The 19,593-nt window shown below is 31.6% G+C and overlaps 1 long non-coding RNA gene and 1 pseudogene across 2 annotated transcripts; both read right to left on the bottom strand.

Annotated features, from left to right (window-relative positions):
- Nucleotides 1–107: 107 nt before the first annotated feature.
- Nucleotides 108–1,669, bottom strand: LOC146942680 (uncharacterized). The gene is made up of 2 exons (XR_015032822.1): nucleotides 1,531–1,669; nucleotides 108–1,440 (listed from the first exon to the last, which is right to left on the bottom strand). It is a non-coding gene; the product is annotated as an uncharacterized LOC146942680 (long non-coding RNA).
- Nucleotides 1,670–5,048: 3,379 nt separating this feature from the next.
- Nucleotides 5,049–19,475, bottom strand: LOC146942679 (sulfite exporter TauE/SafE family protein 3-like; annotated as a pseudogene). The gene is made up of 12 exons (XR_015030046.1): nucleotides 19,124–19,475; nucleotides 18,465–18,624; nucleotides 15,564–15,764; nucleotides 15,407–15,471; nucleotides 14,470–14,497; nucleotides 14,300–14,367; nucleotides 14,090–14,166; nucleotides 13,938–13,991; nucleotides 13,624–13,828; nucleotides 5,746–5,865; nucleotides 5,453–5,593; nucleotides 5,049–5,243 (listed from the first exon to the last, which is right to left on the bottom strand). The product of XR_015030046.1 is annotated as a sulfite exporter TauE/SafE family protein 3-like (transcript).
- Between the last annotated feature and the right edge of the window lie 118 nt (nucleotides 19,476–19,593).

Below are 19,593 nucleotides of genomic sequence, written 5' to 3'. Positions count from 1 at the left end.
AGTGTGCCCGCTTGCCTTCTATTCAAGTGTAAATAATGATTTATATATATATATATATATATATATATATATATAATTAATATTACTTATATTAAAAAAAAATATTATTTTGGTTGAAACACAAAGTAACAATAATCATTTGAAAATTCACACACATAACTAAAGATTTGGATATTCGAATTCTTATATGGTATCCAGCATAACAATTATATATATATATATATATATATATATATATATATATATATATATATATATATAGGCTGCTAACTTCAATGCATATAGAAGTCCTTGTTTTATTCTGTGAGGATAAATCAGTCTTCCGCCAGTTGTTTGGAAGTTTTAGCCACAAGTCATCTGCATCATGTAATCAGTTGGTTCATTCTCATTTTGTCTGACCTTTGTATTTTTTTTTTCTCCTTTTATCTCTACTCATTGAAGTTGGGGGCGGAGTCAAAATGGTCAACTTGGACTTGCACCACAGAGGACTCCCTCCCTTGTGCCACAAAAGATTCAAACATTCCAGGTACTCTTTTCGGAGACATTCATCATTCATCAAGGTTACCAATAATAATAAATAAAACTTAATGAGCTAGTATTCAATAATCAATCAATACACAATGGGAAGTTACTTTCACCATATACCTAATTGCTTCTCATCCATCCCATTTTCAAAGCAAGTTTAAAACGGATATATTAACTCTCTGTCTTTGATGAGATCGTGGATGGATGAAAAAGGGAGCCAACAGGAGCGCGACAAAATACCTAGAACATTTAGATTAGCTAGATGTAATAAGACAATCAAAACTTTTAGATTGTTAGACAGATGAAAGTTGTAGGAGCAGGGCATAGCTCAAACAGGAGGAAAAAAGCAGAAGGGAGGGGAGCCACTGATTCATATAAGAGAGCCAGGGCATAGCTTAAATAGTGGAAAATTTCATCTCTTCTCTATTTGTTCCTTACCTTGGCCTAGATCCAGTTATAAGAGAAAAAGACTATATTGGGGTGTAAACTACAATTTTTGTACATTGCATCAGTCCTTATACTTAACAAATAGGAATAAACATCCTCAATCTATTTTCTATTGGTCATACAAGTCCTTTTGTGGAGGAGTGGCATGATCGGCAATGCTAGATCCTCAAAGGAACCTCACAAAAACAATACTAACCGTCATAATTTGTATTTTTCCATTTCAAGGTTTGCAATTCCACTCCCCCTGCCATATCTTGCTCTTTTTCTATTTGCTAAGATTCTTGGAATTGAATGGTAGAGAACTTGACCAATTGATCTCTTAGTCTTCAGGAAGCATTTGTAAATCTTAACAACTTTATATTACGTAAGTGTTCTCCATTTTAAACACACGAAAGAAAGAAGCGGGCTAAGAACCCAACAAAAAAAACTGATATTGCAATCTTGTCATGAACATTTTTTATTTCTGCACTGAACATCAAAATATAATGCATCAAATGACCAAACAAATTATACCATTATCTACTGGGCTCATGTAAATTTTGATGTTGTAGGGAATACCTATAAAAATGGTTGCTGCTGGTGCTGAACATAGTGTGGCCATCACTGCAAATGGAGAGTTGTACGGATGGGGTTGAGGACGATACAGAAATTTAGGATTAGGAGATAGAAATGATCGATGTATTCCAGAGAAAGTTTCTGTTGATGTATGTCCTCAGACTGGTATCATCTTGCCTTTTCTGATTAGAATATGATACATCGACTGGAATTTGGAAAAATTGCAATGTAAGTTTGATTTTTGACAAAAGTTTGTCTTGCTGTTTGCTTTAATATTAGAATCAGCATTCGAGAAATTCACTTGTTATAGTAAATGTTAAGATTCATGAGCAATTTTGTACATGCATACTAATAGATGGAAAATATTTGGTTTACTCCCTCATTGCCTAAGTCTTGCTTGTTTGAAGTTGCAGTGTGACAAGATGGTCTTGGTTGCTTGTGGATGGCGGCATACAATATCTGTTTCATCGTCTGGTGAACTATACACATATGGATGGAGCAAATATGGCCAACTGGGACATGGAGATTGTGAGGATATCATCTTGTGCCTCACAAGCTTCAAGCCTTTAATGATAAGTTAATTTGTCAGGTAGTCCTTTAATTATAAGCAGTTGGTGCCCAGGTGGCAATTTATCATAATTTTAGGTTGCATTGGGATTTCCCTTTGGTTGCTTGTGACCAAAATCTTTATCATAATATACAAATACAATGATTTATATAAAAAGGGTCAATTATTTTCGACGTAAAAAAGTTCAACAATTTCATTATCAACCAAAACAATACAAATGGTATATGTGGTATTTTGGTCACAATTTCGAAAACTAGTCATATATGTATTCACCTCTAGTCATATACCTATGGTAGGAGCAACTACATGGGCTTCTCTCCTAGAAAAACTCTACCAAAGTTAATTAAAAAATGTGAAAATAATAGAATCCAAGTTAAAAATAATAGCCTATTCAATTTTGTTATGCTGATTAATATTTGTGATGTCGTCAACGTGTTTTCCAACTCTAGGGCTGAGCATCGTCAATATGTTCAACCGTCCATTGAACATCAGAGGCATTTCAATCTTTGAACTTAGAGTCTATAGAATAACTATATGATTTGGCTTTGTAAAATCTCCATCTCTCATTATAAAGGTTAAGATCAATACCAATCATGAGTTCACTAAAACTTCGTGCACCATGCAGAAAAGATTAAACGTGCATAAATTTTTTTTTTCTTCCATAGTTTGATTGCATAATGTAAAACTCCAGGTTGCGTCAAAATAAATAAAACTCCAGGCTAAACTAAAAATGCTTATCTCTCGTTTCTTGAGACGGACTCTAAGGTCATTGTCAATCTAGTTACTTCAGGCGGCTAAACTACTAATGATTATCTCTCTACTCTTTCTTAATGAAGCTATTCCTCTTCTTTGCAAACAAGGGTCATTCGTCATGTTTTGAGAGAAATATAGTTTTTTTTTGGCTTAATTACTCTTTTGGTACCTTAACTTATTTTTTGGTTTCGTTTTGGTCCCTTAAGTTATTAACGTTACAATTTGGTCCCTTAACTTACTTTTTGGTTTCGTTTTGGTCCCTTAACTATTAAAAGTTTAGTTTTGGTCCCGTAACTTATTTTTTTGTTTCGATTTGGTCCCTTAACTTATTTTTTGGTTTCGTTTTGGTCCCTTAACTTATTTTTTTGGTTTCGTTTTGGTCCCTTAACTCTAATACATTCATCCTAACGTAGAGGACCAAAGTGGTTGACGGAGGAAGAGTTAAGGGACCAAAACGAAACCAAAAAATAAGTTAAGGGACCAAAACGAAACCAAAAAATAAGTTAAGGGCCAAAACGAAACTTTTAATAGTTAAGGGACCAAAACGAAACCAAAAAGTAACTTAAGGGACCAAATTGTAACGTTAATAACTTATGGGACCAAAATGTAACCAACAAATAACTTAAGGGACCAAATCATTAATTAAACCTTTTTTTTTTACAAGCAAAAAATTGAGAGAAGTATACTTAGCTTGTCATTCTTGTCAAATTATTTTATATAATGACTTTTGGGCATTTCTTTGTCTCGTTTGATTCATTAATATTATTTATTTTCTACCAAGAAAAATACATAGACTCGCTTATTTAAATAAGGCAAATATTAACATGTAAGGACACATTTTCTCTCAAAAAAAAAAAAAAACATGTAAGGACACATGTTAAAAAAATGAATGTAAAAATATTAGTCTTAAAAGTTTCCTCTTTTTAAAAGTTAAATTATGAGCGTTGCTGTATATAGCGAACGGCTCTTTCAAGAATTAATCACGAGCATTATATCACCATTAGATTAGATAAGCCTGGCCCACAATTCATGAGTGGTTGGATGTAAGTATAAGGCTTTGCTACAGTAACCAAGTACAGTGTCGGGATGCTACCGGGACAAATTTGTCGCTATATGTAGCATTTACCTTAAATTATTATTATTTTCCATGGAAAATATTTTTGAAGTTTTTACCTCATTACACAAGTTATCAAAACCGTTTAAATAAAAATGAATACAACAAATCAACGTAAATTATTCTAACTAATCAATAGTGAGCAATCGCATACACCTTCCGATCGTCATTATAAATAAAAATATACTTTTTAGATTGATTGAATAAATGACGTATATTACTAACTACTCAATAGTGTGCTATGGTATACACCCTCTCGTCTATATGTCATCTAAAAAGAATATTTTTTTCTTATAATAGTGACCGAATAATGTATATTGTTTTTAATTACTAACTAATATTGAATATATTACTAGCATTGCAATTTGCACAAATAAGTTTATTGTCGACTTTAATTCAATAACACAAAGATTTGTATCAACATGAATTTTTAAGTGTATGTTTGATTTTCATTTGGAGTAGCCAAATTCGATTCTAAAAATGTATAATTGAGTTGACATGTTTGGATGATGTCGATTAAAATGGATTTTGTCCATATAACATATTCTAATTTTTTTTTTTTAGAGAAATGATATTTATACAACTATTTTTTGACAACTTTTGGAGCAATTTTATCTCTCATACTCACGTTGTCCCAAAAGTTGTCAATCAAATGGTTATTCAAATAACACAACTTTTTTTTTATCAAGAAAATTGATTCTAAATTGAAACAAAAATGTACAGCTTTTGACTTCAAATATGATTCTTACACTCAAGTTTATCATTCAACTCCTTTTTATAAAAAATATATCCGACAAACATAAATCATTTTACATAAACTCATTTTTAACTAAAATCGATTTACGAAATCGATTTACATAAGAAAGTATGAGTTTTTTCCTTAAAAAAAAAGAAGAAGAAGAAAACTATGAGTTTCCTATATAGAATCACTCCATGACTTTTTTTACGAGAAATAATATTTGTACAACTTTCTTTCACATACTCACATTATCTTCTTATTCTCTCTCTTCCTTTTTCTCTCTCTATTATTTTTGACCAATTAGAAGAGAGAACAATAAGGTTGTCCTAAAAGTTGTACTAAAATAGTTGTTCAAATATCATTACTTCTTTTTTATAGTCAAAATCACTCCATGACTAGGCAATAATAAAACATGAAACCTTCTAACACTTGCAGATAATAATTTTCCCAAATGTGCTACGACCCATACATGCAGATATTCTCAAATCCCATATATTCATGATTAGCAATCTTGTGCACCATGTTTACAATGCCAACTCCGCCTAATAAAATGAATGAAAAACATCTCAAAATTCATAAGCGGATATATACAGTGAGTGACAGTGTGAAAACGTTTTAAACATGCATCAAATTAAATCCTATGTTAAATATAATGCTGCCTCAACTAAGTTTGAAGACAAGTCCCTAAAAAAAAGTTTGAAGAGAGGTATATATAAATATCTAAACCAAATAGGAAAATTTGTACGCTTACCAAGTAAGATTGCACTGATAAATATTATGCTAGCTAGAATAAAGATGATGATAGATGCTCTCCCAAATAGGATCATTATCTTTTTCAGAAAATATTGTCCAACCAAGGCTGCAATAAAAGCCACCAGGATGAAGTAAAGAGCTGCGTATGACATTTCAACAAACATGCATGTTAGTCAGAAGCAATCATCACAGCAAAAATCAGTTAAAGAAAGTTACATCAACTTTCTTCAACCAAATTTTTCTTATATTTAAAACCGAAGGAGTAAGTTAGAAGTTCCTGTGAACACGAACCATAAGGAACCGGAAATCGTTTCAGCATGTAGTATTCCACAACACACATAGATGCGGAGAAGGTCATGATGAACGTTGTTGTGGCACTTGACACCTGCGTGCACGACATTGAATCCAATTAGGAATCAAACCTGTAAACAATTTAATCATAAAGAAGATCGAGTTATTATCTGAAATTAGAACACACTTACTTGGAAACCATGATCACCGAACTCGTCGAGATTTGAGACAAAGTCTTCCTTCGCCTTTCACATGCTCCAAACTTAGGGTTTTCAATGGGGCAAACCGCTAATGAGCAGAATAGTCAGAGTGATGGCGAAGGGGACCTAGCCTCTCTATTTATAACCGTGCAACCCTAGGCACCACCCATCATGGGCCTAGTGTTTGGGCCTACACTATGTTTCTACACAAATCAGATTAAGTGCCCTAAAGCCCATTATCTATTGATCACTTTTATTAGGGCCTAAACATCATCAAATGGATCACAACATCAGTCCGTTTTTATTAAAACCAAAACCAACAATTGATTGCAGCCCACAAAATATTAGAAGAAATTCTAACATTCTCCCACTTGGGCAAAATCAATTGTGTATTTAAAATAAAAATAATGAAAAATAAAATAAAAATATTTTTGAAAATGACTCTCGGACTGATAACAAACTTCCTAACGTGGCCACTGCATGATTCCATGATGCAACACTTAATAAAGACTCCGTCCAACTAAGAACTGAATGATATCGAATCATGGCGGTAGTTATATCCTTAATTGATACAACACCTTCCATGGTTACAAATATCACCAATTCCGTCGACTAGTCATTTGTGTAGAGTGTAGCAAGAAATGATATGTCAACGTGATCATCGACCATACTATCATTTTCATTGTCGGTCCTCAATTTCTCTCAATGCCTTAAAGCCAGAGAATTTATGTGATTTCTCTCAAATGCTTAAAGCCAAAGAAATTATGTGATTTCTCTCAAATGCTTTAAAGCCAAAGAAATTATGTGATTTCTCTCAAATGCTTAAAGCCAAAGAAATTGTGTGATTTCTCTCAAATGCCTTAAAGCCAGAGAAATTATGCGGTCCACGGAAAACCACATTGCCTCAGCTCCAAAATAGTGTCAATCACCGGCATAGTGATCCCAACGACACTGAGCTCTAATTTTCACACATAATACATCAGCTCCAAAATAATGTTAACAGCCGGCATAAATGTCCTGTCAACATTGAGCTCAAATTTTTCACATGTAATGCCTCAACTCCAAAATAGTGTCGATCACCGGCATAGTGATCCCTGCAACACTGAGCTATAATTTTTCACATTTGATATTTGATATATACAAGAATTCATCTCATCATCAATAATTAAATTGAATGGAAATTCACATGATCAATATATCAAAGAAAATAAGTGAAAGAAAAATAAATTATCAAAAAATTAATAATATAAAATTCAAACTCCCACTAACCAAATGCATCAAAAGAATTCACAGTATTCATGTTATTCAAAATGACTCTTGAAAACAATGAACCTAAGTCATTTGGTTAAAAGAACAATTAATGTCAAGGTTAGGAAGCCAATGAATGTAATAAATAATTCATTACCATAAATTATAGGAGTTGGGAGCCACTAATTTCATTTTCGACAATTTCAAAGGGTTCAAAAATGCTAGTTGTAACCGTTGGTTTTAGTAAATTTGCTTCTAATGGAATCCACACAAGTACCTGGATCATCAAACTTTAAGAAAGGTAGAATATTTACTTTGATTAATTTCTCAGCCCTTTCCCCAATAAATATGATCCAAGTGTTTATGTCATAAAGTAAAGGATGTCTTCCTCAACATTAGACCTTATAGCAACAAAATTTTTGACAATGAAAGACGAAGCAAGGTTATGTGAAGTCAAAGACAACTTAAATAAACTATCAACAAAAGATCCAGGGAGTCATGAACCATCTACTAGAGACAATTTATATAGATGAACAAAGGATGAAGCAAGGTTATGTGAGTTTAATCTCAAACTTAGTTTTCTACCTCCAAGAGTAAAACTAAAACAAAGTTGCTCCAACAAGGTAACACAAACACGTTTCATCCTAAATGAAGGTTACGTGAAAGATATTTTTCAAAACAAGTTCAAAACTAGAATGTTAAATTATGGTGACATCTCCCACTGACTTCACAATTACTCCTTGACCATATTAAACTGAAATTAAGTTGACATCTCCCACTAACTTCAAAGTTATTCCTAAATTACAACATTGTCAGATTTTTACGTCCAATAACTTTTCATTAGACACATGGAAACCATATGGTCAGATACTTTAACTTGTGAGTCATCTCCCACTTACCAAAAGGTTATTTCAGTTCAAACATGTACTCCTAGAGATAACTCCAAATCTTACTTCCATTTCTTACGGTTTGACTCGTTTAAGATCTCGATGGAAGCAAAACAATCATTCATTGATAAGAAGAAAAAAAATGAATGAATTAAAATATGTCATAAGACAAGATATAGCTTAAAATAAACAAGCTATTATAACGAGGCCAATATAATTGTACAATCACCTTTGGGCAGAATGCACAAACTAAGATCAAAACCTTAGCCAAAACCTCAAATGAGTTAATCAATGAGGATACATTGAACTTGAGAAATTGTCACCTTTAGGCAGACAAATTCTTTGGTTCAACATATGAGACAAAACATGAATGCATCAAAATATATCATTTGACAAGATATAACTCAAAATAAACAAGCTATCACAATGAGGCCAATATAATTGTACAATCACCTTTGGGCAGAATGTACAAACTAAGGTTATAACCCTAGTCAAAACCTCAGGTAAGTTAATCAATGAGCATGTATTGAATTCAGAAATTTGTCACCTTTGGGCATGCAAAATCCTTAGTTCAGAACATTCTCCAATAACTTATCCCAAATAAATTTTTAATTGTAAAATGCAATAACCACCTTTGGGCAGGAAACTACATGTTACAATTAAAAACATTCCTCAAACTACAAAAAGAAATTCCATCAATCAATCAATAGAGGCGGTCCCACTTTGGTTGTAACGGCCGATATCAACGCAAGAAATTCTTTTTGCATAGGAATCAATAACTCTTGTCAAAATATGACACAGAAAAATATGCATCATTTAAATACATCTAATCTGGTCAATATCATTTTGCATTCAGCATACATTTTGTTTCATACAACGCGGTAGAATAGTACATTAAAAACACATAAAAGAAATATCAACATATAATCGTGTGTTATCTTTTAGAATGAGTAACTATTACCGCTAAATTCATAATCTCATTAACAAGTAATAATTTAAATCAATTAACAATGCAGCGGAAATATATGAGACTTGAATTTCACCACCATTGAGGATAAAAGACAAAAGAGTCACAAAATATCAATGTGTATGAAAAGACTATAATATCCTCAATGTAAGTCTCCATAATAAAGAAAAGAGTATTTTTCAACAAAGGATATTTGTTTCTCATTTATATATAATTGACATGTAAGATTCTCCCACTTGATAGAGAATGATAATTTTTAAAATATTCAAACAAATATTCAACTATATTCTCTATCACACAATGGTCATGTCAATTAATATTTCACCAATATGATATGCTCATCCCCTTTATAATAAGAGAACATGTGTAATCAAATTCAATAAAAGAATTTAAATTAATTAAATCATGGCTAACGTCAAAAAGTGTAATCAATTCTCCTTGTATGTAGAGTCATTAAGCTTCGATGACTTAAAGAAAATTCCGCACAATTTGGCATATGTTCATAATTCAACAACAAACCAATATAGCAAAAGAAAGACTCTCATAATACATCAATAAAATACAAGGATAACAATTTTTGATTGCCTTCAGAATTGCTTGAAAATTATCTTTTATGATATTCCACAATTGAGCATTCAAATAAGAACAAGGCAACATATAGTTTAATAATTATAAATTCATATACATTGATATTTGGTGCTATGATTGATAAAATTGAGTGTAAAGTAATTTCACAAATACAACACTTTATAGAATAATTCACTTCTATAAAAGAGAATTTCACAAATAATATTTTAGACTCATCCTTGGGAATATATATCTCACAAAAAAAAAAGATTTTACATATTTCACAAAATAAAATTTATTCCCATTAATAAAAATGTGACAACAATGTTTGGAAATTATTTCCAATCAAATATCTCATTTTTCAAAACAAATCAATCCACCAAAATCAAATCAAATCCTTTTGAAAATGCAAAATTTGATCCATAAAATATTAATCATGGTGTTTCCTTCCGGATTTGAGATAAAATAATATTATGCTTGATGGAAAATTCATATAGTAATCATGTCAATGTTTATACGCATTAGATGCACATACACAATGAATCATAACATGATTACCTTTTGGCGACAAAAACAAATGTAAAATCAATTTGCAGTGACAAACACAAATCAAAAGGAGTAGCACAAAAGATACATGATGTTAGTTTGAATATGGCTACTCAAAATTGTCTTTGGATCCACAAATGCAATTACAATTCAATCATGATAAACATAGTCTTAAAGCCAATTCATCCTATGAATAAACAAAATCTCAAATCCACTCAAACTTAAGAGTACAAATGATAGTCATATATAAAAGAAACTATCCATAAACTTAACAGAAGAAGGAGCCACACAAAAATGGATCAATTTACCAATTTCACATGTATTAATACATCTTTGACACATATAAAAATAATAATAATTGAGCAAACAATTATTAAACTCAAACCATCTTTCATATTGATCAAGAAAATTTTCCAAAATTCCACAAAGAAAACAATCAAAACTCTTGTTCAAGTAATTTCAATGAAAATTGTTTGCCAGATATTCAAAGACCGAGCACATACAACAATAGGAAATATTTTATTTCTCTATCAGTTAGTGATTTTGAAAATTAAAACAATTTCAATGATTCAAATTGAACATCAACAAACAAAATCTTTTAATTCAAAGCTTCAAACTCTATGCTCAAGATAAGAACAAATTCTTGGAAACAAAGTTGTATCTTTTAAACCAATATACAAATTCACATGAAGTGAAAAGACCATATATCAGCCCAAATAATACCAAAGTGAAAAGAGTATCAGATTTCAAGATATAGCAACAATGTTAAAAGACAAATGAGTCAAAGTGAAAAGATTTAATTCAAATCTTTCAATTTAAGAATCAAATGACTCAAAATGAATCGATATCCATGTCCATTTCATAGTACTTGAATTCAAATATATGATGAGAAAACATATATTTTCCAATCCATATTTAAAATAAAATAAAATAAACTAATATCCACAAGATATCCCTTTGGTAACACATTGCTTTAGTCAACTCACGTCAAAAATATATATATAAATTGTCCATGAAATATTTGATATTTGAATCTTTTCAATTTCAAAGTAAATCAAATCTACCAAATAAATTCAAATCCACATTTATATACAACAAACAGTATTTGCTCTTCTTGTCAAAAAAAAAAAAAAAAACAGTATTTGCTAAACAATGGCTAAATCTTCATACATGAAAAGCCTAATATTATCCAAAACTTTAACCGATCCAACTGATTGATATAGTAACTGAATCGTATCAAAACCGAAAATCAAGAAACTAAGGTATAAATTGATTTACGTGGTCATCAAAATAATCACGATGACATAGATACTTTTAAAAACCATTCATACCAAAGACATACACATAAATTGATTCAAGTTTTATATTGAAAACTCTTTTCGGTTAAAGCTTTTTGAACAAACCTTGATGCTATGATGTGATAAACCTCAAAAATACAACGTTTTATCAAGTAAAATTCCTCAATACTCAAGTCACACATATATAACTAATTAGTGTTCATAAGGCAATCGATTATTGGATGTAATCGAATGAATTGATCAATTTGGAAATATGACAATTTAGGATAATTTACACTTGATAAAATAAAAAATATAAATCGTAGGCATAAGATTATTGAATCACCAAATATTTGGCCACGTATCACATATATCAATTGAAACAATGATTATCACTTAACCGAAGCATATATGGATACCGTAAAACAATTGTCAAAACAATCGAAATTAGGGTTCATGGATACCGTAAAACAATTGTCAAAACAATCGAAATTAGGGTTCTAAATCATATAATAGTAGGCTCTGATACCACATGTAAACAATTTAATCATAAATAAGATCGAGTTATTATATGAAATTAGAACACACTTACTTGGAAACCATGATCACCGAAGTCTTCCTTCGCCTTTCACATGCTCCAAACTTAGGGTTTTCAAAGGGGCAAACCGCTAATGAGCAGAATAGTCAGAGTGATGGCGAAGGGGACCTAGCCTCTCTATTTATAACCGTGCAACCCTAGGCACCACCCATCATGGGCCTAGTGTTTGGGCCTACACTATGTTTCTACACAAATCAGATTAAGTGCCTTAAAGCCCATTATCTATTGATCACTTTTATTAGGGCCTAAACATCATCAAATGGATCACAACATCAATCCGTTTTGAAATTTGCTCTCCACCCAGCAACTTTTGCTCGCGCCCTGCACTGCTTCCAAATATACCCTTGCGTTAGTTAAGTCACGTAGCGTGACTTAACTAACGCACGTTGTAAGCCATGCGCGACTTAAGTCACGCAAGTTGTAAGCCATGCGTGACTTAAGTCATGCACCACTGGCCTATGCGCGAGTTAACTCACGCACGTTGGCCGGTGGTCAGAACTGAAGAACAAACGTTTTTTTGGTCTGTGGTCAATGTTTCAACATTCAATCCACACGTTTTCTACCAAATTTTACACGTTTTTTGACCACATTAATGGTATTTACCACCTATACTACCATTCCCACCTATAAATACCCCTCCATACTTCCCTAATTCCTCACACCATACTACTTTCTCCCCCTCATCACTCTCTCCCTCTATTTCTTCTCTTTCTTTTTTTTCTTTTCAATATTCTCTTTGGGGTAAAAGGTGATCAATTTTGGTCGGGGTAAAGTAGTGAGTAGCCGACTTGGGGAAATGATCGACCCTTGGGATAATTTTAAACCTGTTTTTTTAACCGCAGAAACTTTTTACCGTGGATAAAAAGAACTTCTTGTGGTAAAAAAAACAGATTTAAATTTAGCCCAAGGGTTGATAATGTATTTTCCCCAAGAAGGCTGCTCACTATTTTACCCCACGAAGATTGATTACTTTTTACCCCAAGGAGAAAATAAGTAGATTTAGTGAATAAGTACAAACTTATCATATGAATTATTGTAATGTAATTTATGAATTATTAATAAAATGAGAGATTATTTATGCCTCAATTTTGTTCCTTTGTTTTATATTTGTTGTATTTACCTTTATTTATATTTGTATTGTATTGTATTTACCTTTATTTATATTTGTATTAATTTAAAGAATAATATCGAATCAATAATTTAGAATAAAATTAAGAAAATAATTTAGATTAATGTAAACAAAATAATTTCAAAATAAAGTTAATAAAATAATTTTGAATAAAGTTAATAAAGTTAAGAAAATAACATAATTTGAATAAAGTTAATATAAACAAAATAATTTTGAATAAGTTAATAAAAATAATTTGAAAAAGTATCCTTGCGCCACTTAACTTGCGCCACGTGACTTAACTTGCGCAGTAACTTACACTTGCGCAAGTTAACTAGCGCATGGCCATTTGCGGCATGGTTGCAGGGTGCGAGCAAAAGTTGTTGGGTGGAGAGCAAAATTCTTCCGTTTTTATTAAAACCAAAACCAACAATTGATTGCAGCCCACAAAATATTAGAAGAAATTCTAACAAAACCAACCAACTATTTGATGATCAAGATAAGAGAAACAAAATTCTAGTCCCAACAATCCACCGAGTACGCCAGCCAGTAAGGCAATAACACAATAGATGATTAGTTGGGTAGCTGTAAATTCTTTCCCTTGGTCGCCTATGGAAGCTAATGCTTTTTTCCCTGTGAATAATGCAGTTGCCTCATATACAGTTACCCCAAATGAGATTGGAATCTGCACAATAACATGTAAAATATGCTACAAACTTCTTCTTTTTTCATGATATGTAACATTCAAATATTAAGTTGGCAAAAATTGAGTGATAATAGGACCAAATTATTACCTGTAAGAAGTTCAATACCCAATACGCTGTTGAACATGTAGATGTGTAGTTTTGCTGTCAATAGAAAAACATTGGTATCAAATTATATCAATTGAATGTTATAAACTGTTAGTATATGGTATGTATTAATTAATTATGATGAAAGAGCAAACCTTAGCAATCTGTACTGCAATGAATGAAACCCAAACAAATGCTAGAAGTTCCAGCACACATTTTCAATTATAGTCACCTACAAATCACCATATTGTTACGTTTATGAGGTGTAAGTTCAATGATAAGAATTTGACTTTGTAATTGAAAGGAACACAATTTAAATTCCTCAAAGACAATTGTAAAATGGCTATTAGCGCCACTTTATGTACCTCGTCTTTTTCAGTGGCACCATTTGGTCCAGTTGGAAGAGGTTTGTATTCTGCTTCAGCTCCAGAATCTAAACAAAATAAAATTGCACACACTCTGACATAAGAAAAAATGATTTCGGAAAACTTTATTTTTGTTTTATTAAATGTTAACAAACAGTTTATGAACTCACCAATTGTTTCTTGTCTCCTGGCAGCCTCCTAGAATTAATCAAGACAGGCTCAGACAATTAGTTAGTCATAACTTTGGATTCAACATTAAACACTACTATTGATGTATTTCCATTATCATTAATACAAAATGGAGAATAATAATTTGAGAGTGATGAACAAAATATTAATTGAAAAAAATAATTAAAAATACATTGAAAATCAAAACTAACAATATTTTTAGGACATTTCTTTATTTAGAAGTGTGAAAATTTAATATTTACACATTAATTAGAGAACAATCATAATTATGTTTGTATGGTTAATAATTTTTCTAACTTTTTTCTTTCAAAAAAAAATTCTAACTTTTTAAAAAAAAAAAATATTGGGGAATGAGAAATTGTTATAAATAACGGTGGCACAAATAGTCATTTTACAACTAGGCTTTTGATTAATAGCAGTTTTCGCCCCCTAACTTTCACGAAGTTGCGATTTTGGCCCCTTAAGAAAAAAAACTACAAAACCGCCCTCTAAGTTTTGCAACTGTAGCAGTTTTCGCCCCCCAAGACAAAAAAAAATAACAAGTGGCACCTTACTTAGGGTGCCACGTCAGCGTAGACCGGGTCAAAATTGGCATTGGGGGCCAAAACTGCCACATGTGCAAAACTTTGGGGGCGGTTTTGTAGTTTTTTTCTTACGGGACCAAAATCGCAACTTTGGAAAAGTTAGGGGGCTAAAACTGCTATTAAGCCTTACAACTATCTTAGGCAGGATTTGAACCATGCTCCTTGAGTTTATGAAATAAAGTTTACCACTAAACAAACACTTCTTGGAGATGGTCGATCAACTCAAAGACACGTGGTGATTAACAAACCAAAAAACATTTTCTCCGTACATTTAAAACTATACTGGCACTCCAATATGAAGTGAAAACTATTACTAACATGCAAAAAAAGAGACCTTTTTCATTATGGTTTCCTTATTCCATGTCTCAACCCCTTTAAAGAATGCTTTAGTTGATATGCCTGGAAAAGATAAAAAGAAATACAGTTAGAGGAGCAACAAGAAAGAAAACAAGAATGCCAAACTGGAAAAAACAGTTGAATTAATGGTTTACCCAAAAAGAGAACAATAAGCAATATAGTCACAAGCCAATTAGGAAATATAACGTTGCAGAGCACTCCAATGCTGATTCCAAGCATAAGCATAGGTTGAATGAGAAGTGCCAAATCATAGTCAATAATTGGCATGTCCAAGGTAGGATGCCTCAGTTTAAGGTTGAAGAAAACAGTTGCCAGAGACACACCCATGACCATACCTGAAGCAAACAGAAAACCGTAAATATTTTATCTAATATTTTTTCTAATCAAATATTTTATCTTTAATATCTACTGGCAATTTACATCTTAAGGTGCGTTTGGAGTTATTTATAATTTCTTTGAGTAAGTATTCTTTTTTTATTTATCTAAAATCCGATCTATCTTTAAACTTTCAACTAAAAACTAATCACTATTGCAGTGCTGGTTGAGGTTGATAATGTTGTTAAATTAGGCATAAATTATCTCTACAAATAATAATCAACAAATAAATATAAGAATCAATTTATGTTAATAAGAATAATCAAGGGAGATTTCAAGAAACTTATCTGCTTTGATGTTGTTGTATAATTAGGTCACCGACACAACTCTATCAACATCTTTGACAACCAAATCAAACCTGCTACCGAATCAACTTTCAAGATTTGTAGAACGAACAATCAATTGAGCTAGTCTGAGACGTGCTGATCGCACTGTCCTTAAGGATTTTCCGCGTAGTTATACGCTAACCCCCCAGAATTTAACAGATCATTCTCGATGTGGAATCGAGGAAACAGAACTAGCAAGAATATATTTTCAGGAAGATGATAACCCAGAGTTGTATTATAAACTTATAGAAGAGAGCATATTTATATAGGTATTGCATAAGTTTTCATATACATGTAAAATGGTGTTAAAATTGTTTTTTCTTCGTCCAGTCTCTAATGATATGAGGGGTATTTTCTATCTTCTTCATGTCTAATCAAAACCGTCCTTTTTCATCAATAAAACGCAGTATTAATGCCAATTAAAATTGGCAGTTATGTTCAACAAATTCAACAAAGAATTAAGGAGTGTACTATCATGCTACTACACGTGTACATCCCTTGACTTGGTAAATTGAAGGAAGAAAACATGTGCTCAAAGAAATCAAGTGGGAAAATATGTTTAAAGCAAATCCAATATATGACCAAATGGGTTGGACCATGTCTAATATAATAAGTTTTTATTAAAAATATTTTTCTATATTTCTCAATTAAAAATATGGGACAAATATTTGAAACTTTTGAAATATACTCAAAATTTACAACAATCCCCCACATATTTCAAAAGTTTAAAAATAATTTGAAAAAAGACTTCATTGGGTTAACATCCTGGATGTGATGCATCAAACTGGTGTAGCAAGCTATATGAACCAGTGCTAGAATGATAGTACTTAACACACAGTGAAATTGGTGTAGCAAGCTATATGAACCAAAATCACTTGATGTATGTTAGCGGTATACCATTCGCATCACACCCCCACAATTCTTGCCGTTGGCGCTGTGGTGCTCGAATAGGCCGTGCGCGTGCCTGGATTATTTCATGAGTGCTCCAGAGATTTCGCCAAGATCCCATACAAGCGGCCCCACTTGACACTCACATAGGTGATTTCATCAAGTGTATGCTGCAAATCATACACCACCCATAAGGGATATGAAATTCATTAAAAGCTTTATAGGCTTATCCTCTCAATAATGCAGTGTCTAGCACTTCTCACACACACCATAGGAAAGGGACGAGAACAAAAATTAACTAACTAATTTTTGGTGCTAGCAAAACTAATAAGTGACTTGTTCTTACCCATATGAACCTTATTCATGGGATCTCCAATCACAAAGGTTGGGTTCCCATCACTTATTAATTTCAAATGGCTTTAGTCCCAATCCCCTCGATGTACACAATTTATTTCATCCCAAGGGGTTTTGTTTAGTAGCTACTTTATACACAAATGATGAAGACAATTTTCTTTCATCATATAAGATTGACTAAGACGTCTCTAAGTCAATCAACTTCATATATATATCAAAGTTTATAACAATAAACTTGATCTCTATAATTATTTTTATACATGTCTGCTTATATTTTTATTAAGCAACAACACTATCAATGTGGATAAATATAAATCTATTTGTAGATTTATTATATAGGTCTGCTTGAATGACTTCAAGTGACAACATCCCCACAATAAATAAAATATTTGTACATTTTGTTTTATTCTCATTGAATTTCAATTTCAATTAACATCATTGCCAGATTTATGCCAAATCATAGTCAATAATTTATGCCAAATCATAGTCAATAATTGGCATGTCCAAGGTAGGATGCCTCAATTTAAGGTTGAAGAAAACAGTTGCCTGAGACACACCCGTGACCATACCTGAAGCAAACAGAAAACCGTAAATATTTTATCTAATATTTTTTCTAATCAAATATTTTATCTTTAATATCTACTGGCAATTTACATTTTAAGGTGCGTTTGGAGTTATTTATAATTTCTTTGAGTAAGTATTCTTTTTTTATTTATCTAAAATCCGATCTATCTTTAAACTTTCAACTAAAAACTAATCACTATTGCAGTGCTGGTTGAGGTTGATAATGACAAAACTTCAAAAAACTATTTGATCAAGCTTTTGATTTGTAAAAAAAAAATCCTTATACATATGCGCTTATGAGATAAGCACTTATCATGAAGACATTAAGACATTAACCAATGTTTAGTTACTGCATCTCTAATACATGAGAATTTTCTTGTCATTTTTATAGCAATTTTTCAAAATTTTAAAATATTTTAATTAATTACGTATTTACATACCAATATATCTTCCTAATTATGTTACACAACCTATAGTAAAAACTAGCATGATACTACAATAGAATATGTTTAACACATACTATCTTACATTTTGAGATAGCCGTAGATGATTTAGGATCAAACCCAATAATAAGACTAATCATAGAAACGAATATGCCACCACCACCAATACCACCAACGCTTCCAAACGCTCCTCCACAAAAACCAATAAAACTACCCAAAACAATTCGCCACCCAAATTCCATTTCCTGCATAACAACAATAGTAAACAACTCCACATAAAAAATACAGCCAGTTCAAATATAAGACGATCCAAATTCTTATTTTAGGGCCAAAAAGTATGTAGTACATTTTTAAAAAAAAGCTTTACGGCCTCAAGAAAAAAACAAACTTTAATCCTTAAAAAAAACTTTAATACTTCCTCTCTATTTTATTATAAGTCATTTAAAAAAAAATGTGTTTTATTATAAGTTGTTTTAAAATAACAATGCATCATTAATGTTTTTTTTTCCTTCTTATCATACCATTTATTATTTATTACGCTATTTTCTTTTTATTCTTTTAATTTCATTTTCTCGTGTCAATAATAATGAATATTTTTTTTGAAGGAAATAATGAATAATTTTGTAAAATCAATTGTAATTTTTCTTTTCAATGAAAAATTAACAACATTTTTTAATATGTTTGAAAATGTAAAAAATGACTTATAATAAAATTTCTAAGGCGTAATAAAAAGTGAAATCTTACTGGCCACACGTGCTGATAACCGGATCCATCTGATTTCCACAAGAAATGAACAGCTTTTATGAGAAAACTATGTTCATGCTTTTGAGTTGTAGTAACATTAAAACTTGGCACTTGTATTTGCCTTATTTTACCCGATACAGTCACAAAAAATGATGCAAAACCAAATAACAACAACAACATCCATAATATGGATCTCATTTTCATCTCAGCCATCTTTAACGTGATGGGATAGATTATAGATAAGAAAGAAATGAGTTTTGTGGGTTGGAAAAATAAAATTGGGGTTCAAAGGAAGAGCGATGATTTGTGTAGAATACACAGTAACTTGCTTTGCATGGAATGGCAGAGTGAAAGGAGGAAGAGATTGATCTCTTTCTCCGTCTCAATATTCAGAGTCCCCGTTTACTCTGCTAGTTATTAGGCATATATTTTTGTTTTGGTACAACTTGTCAATGAAAAAACCAACATAG

The sequence above is a fragment of the Medicago sativa genome, chromosome 3 (genome assembly GCF_051527215.1).
Source record: "Medicago sativa cultivar Bolivia chromosome 3, Bolivia_mono, whole genome shotgun sequence".
NCBI lineage: Eukaryota > Viridiplantae > Streptophyta > Magnoliopsida > Fabales > Fabaceae > Medicago > Medicago sativa.
This window is presented reverse-complemented; position numbering and strand designations above follow the sequence as displayed.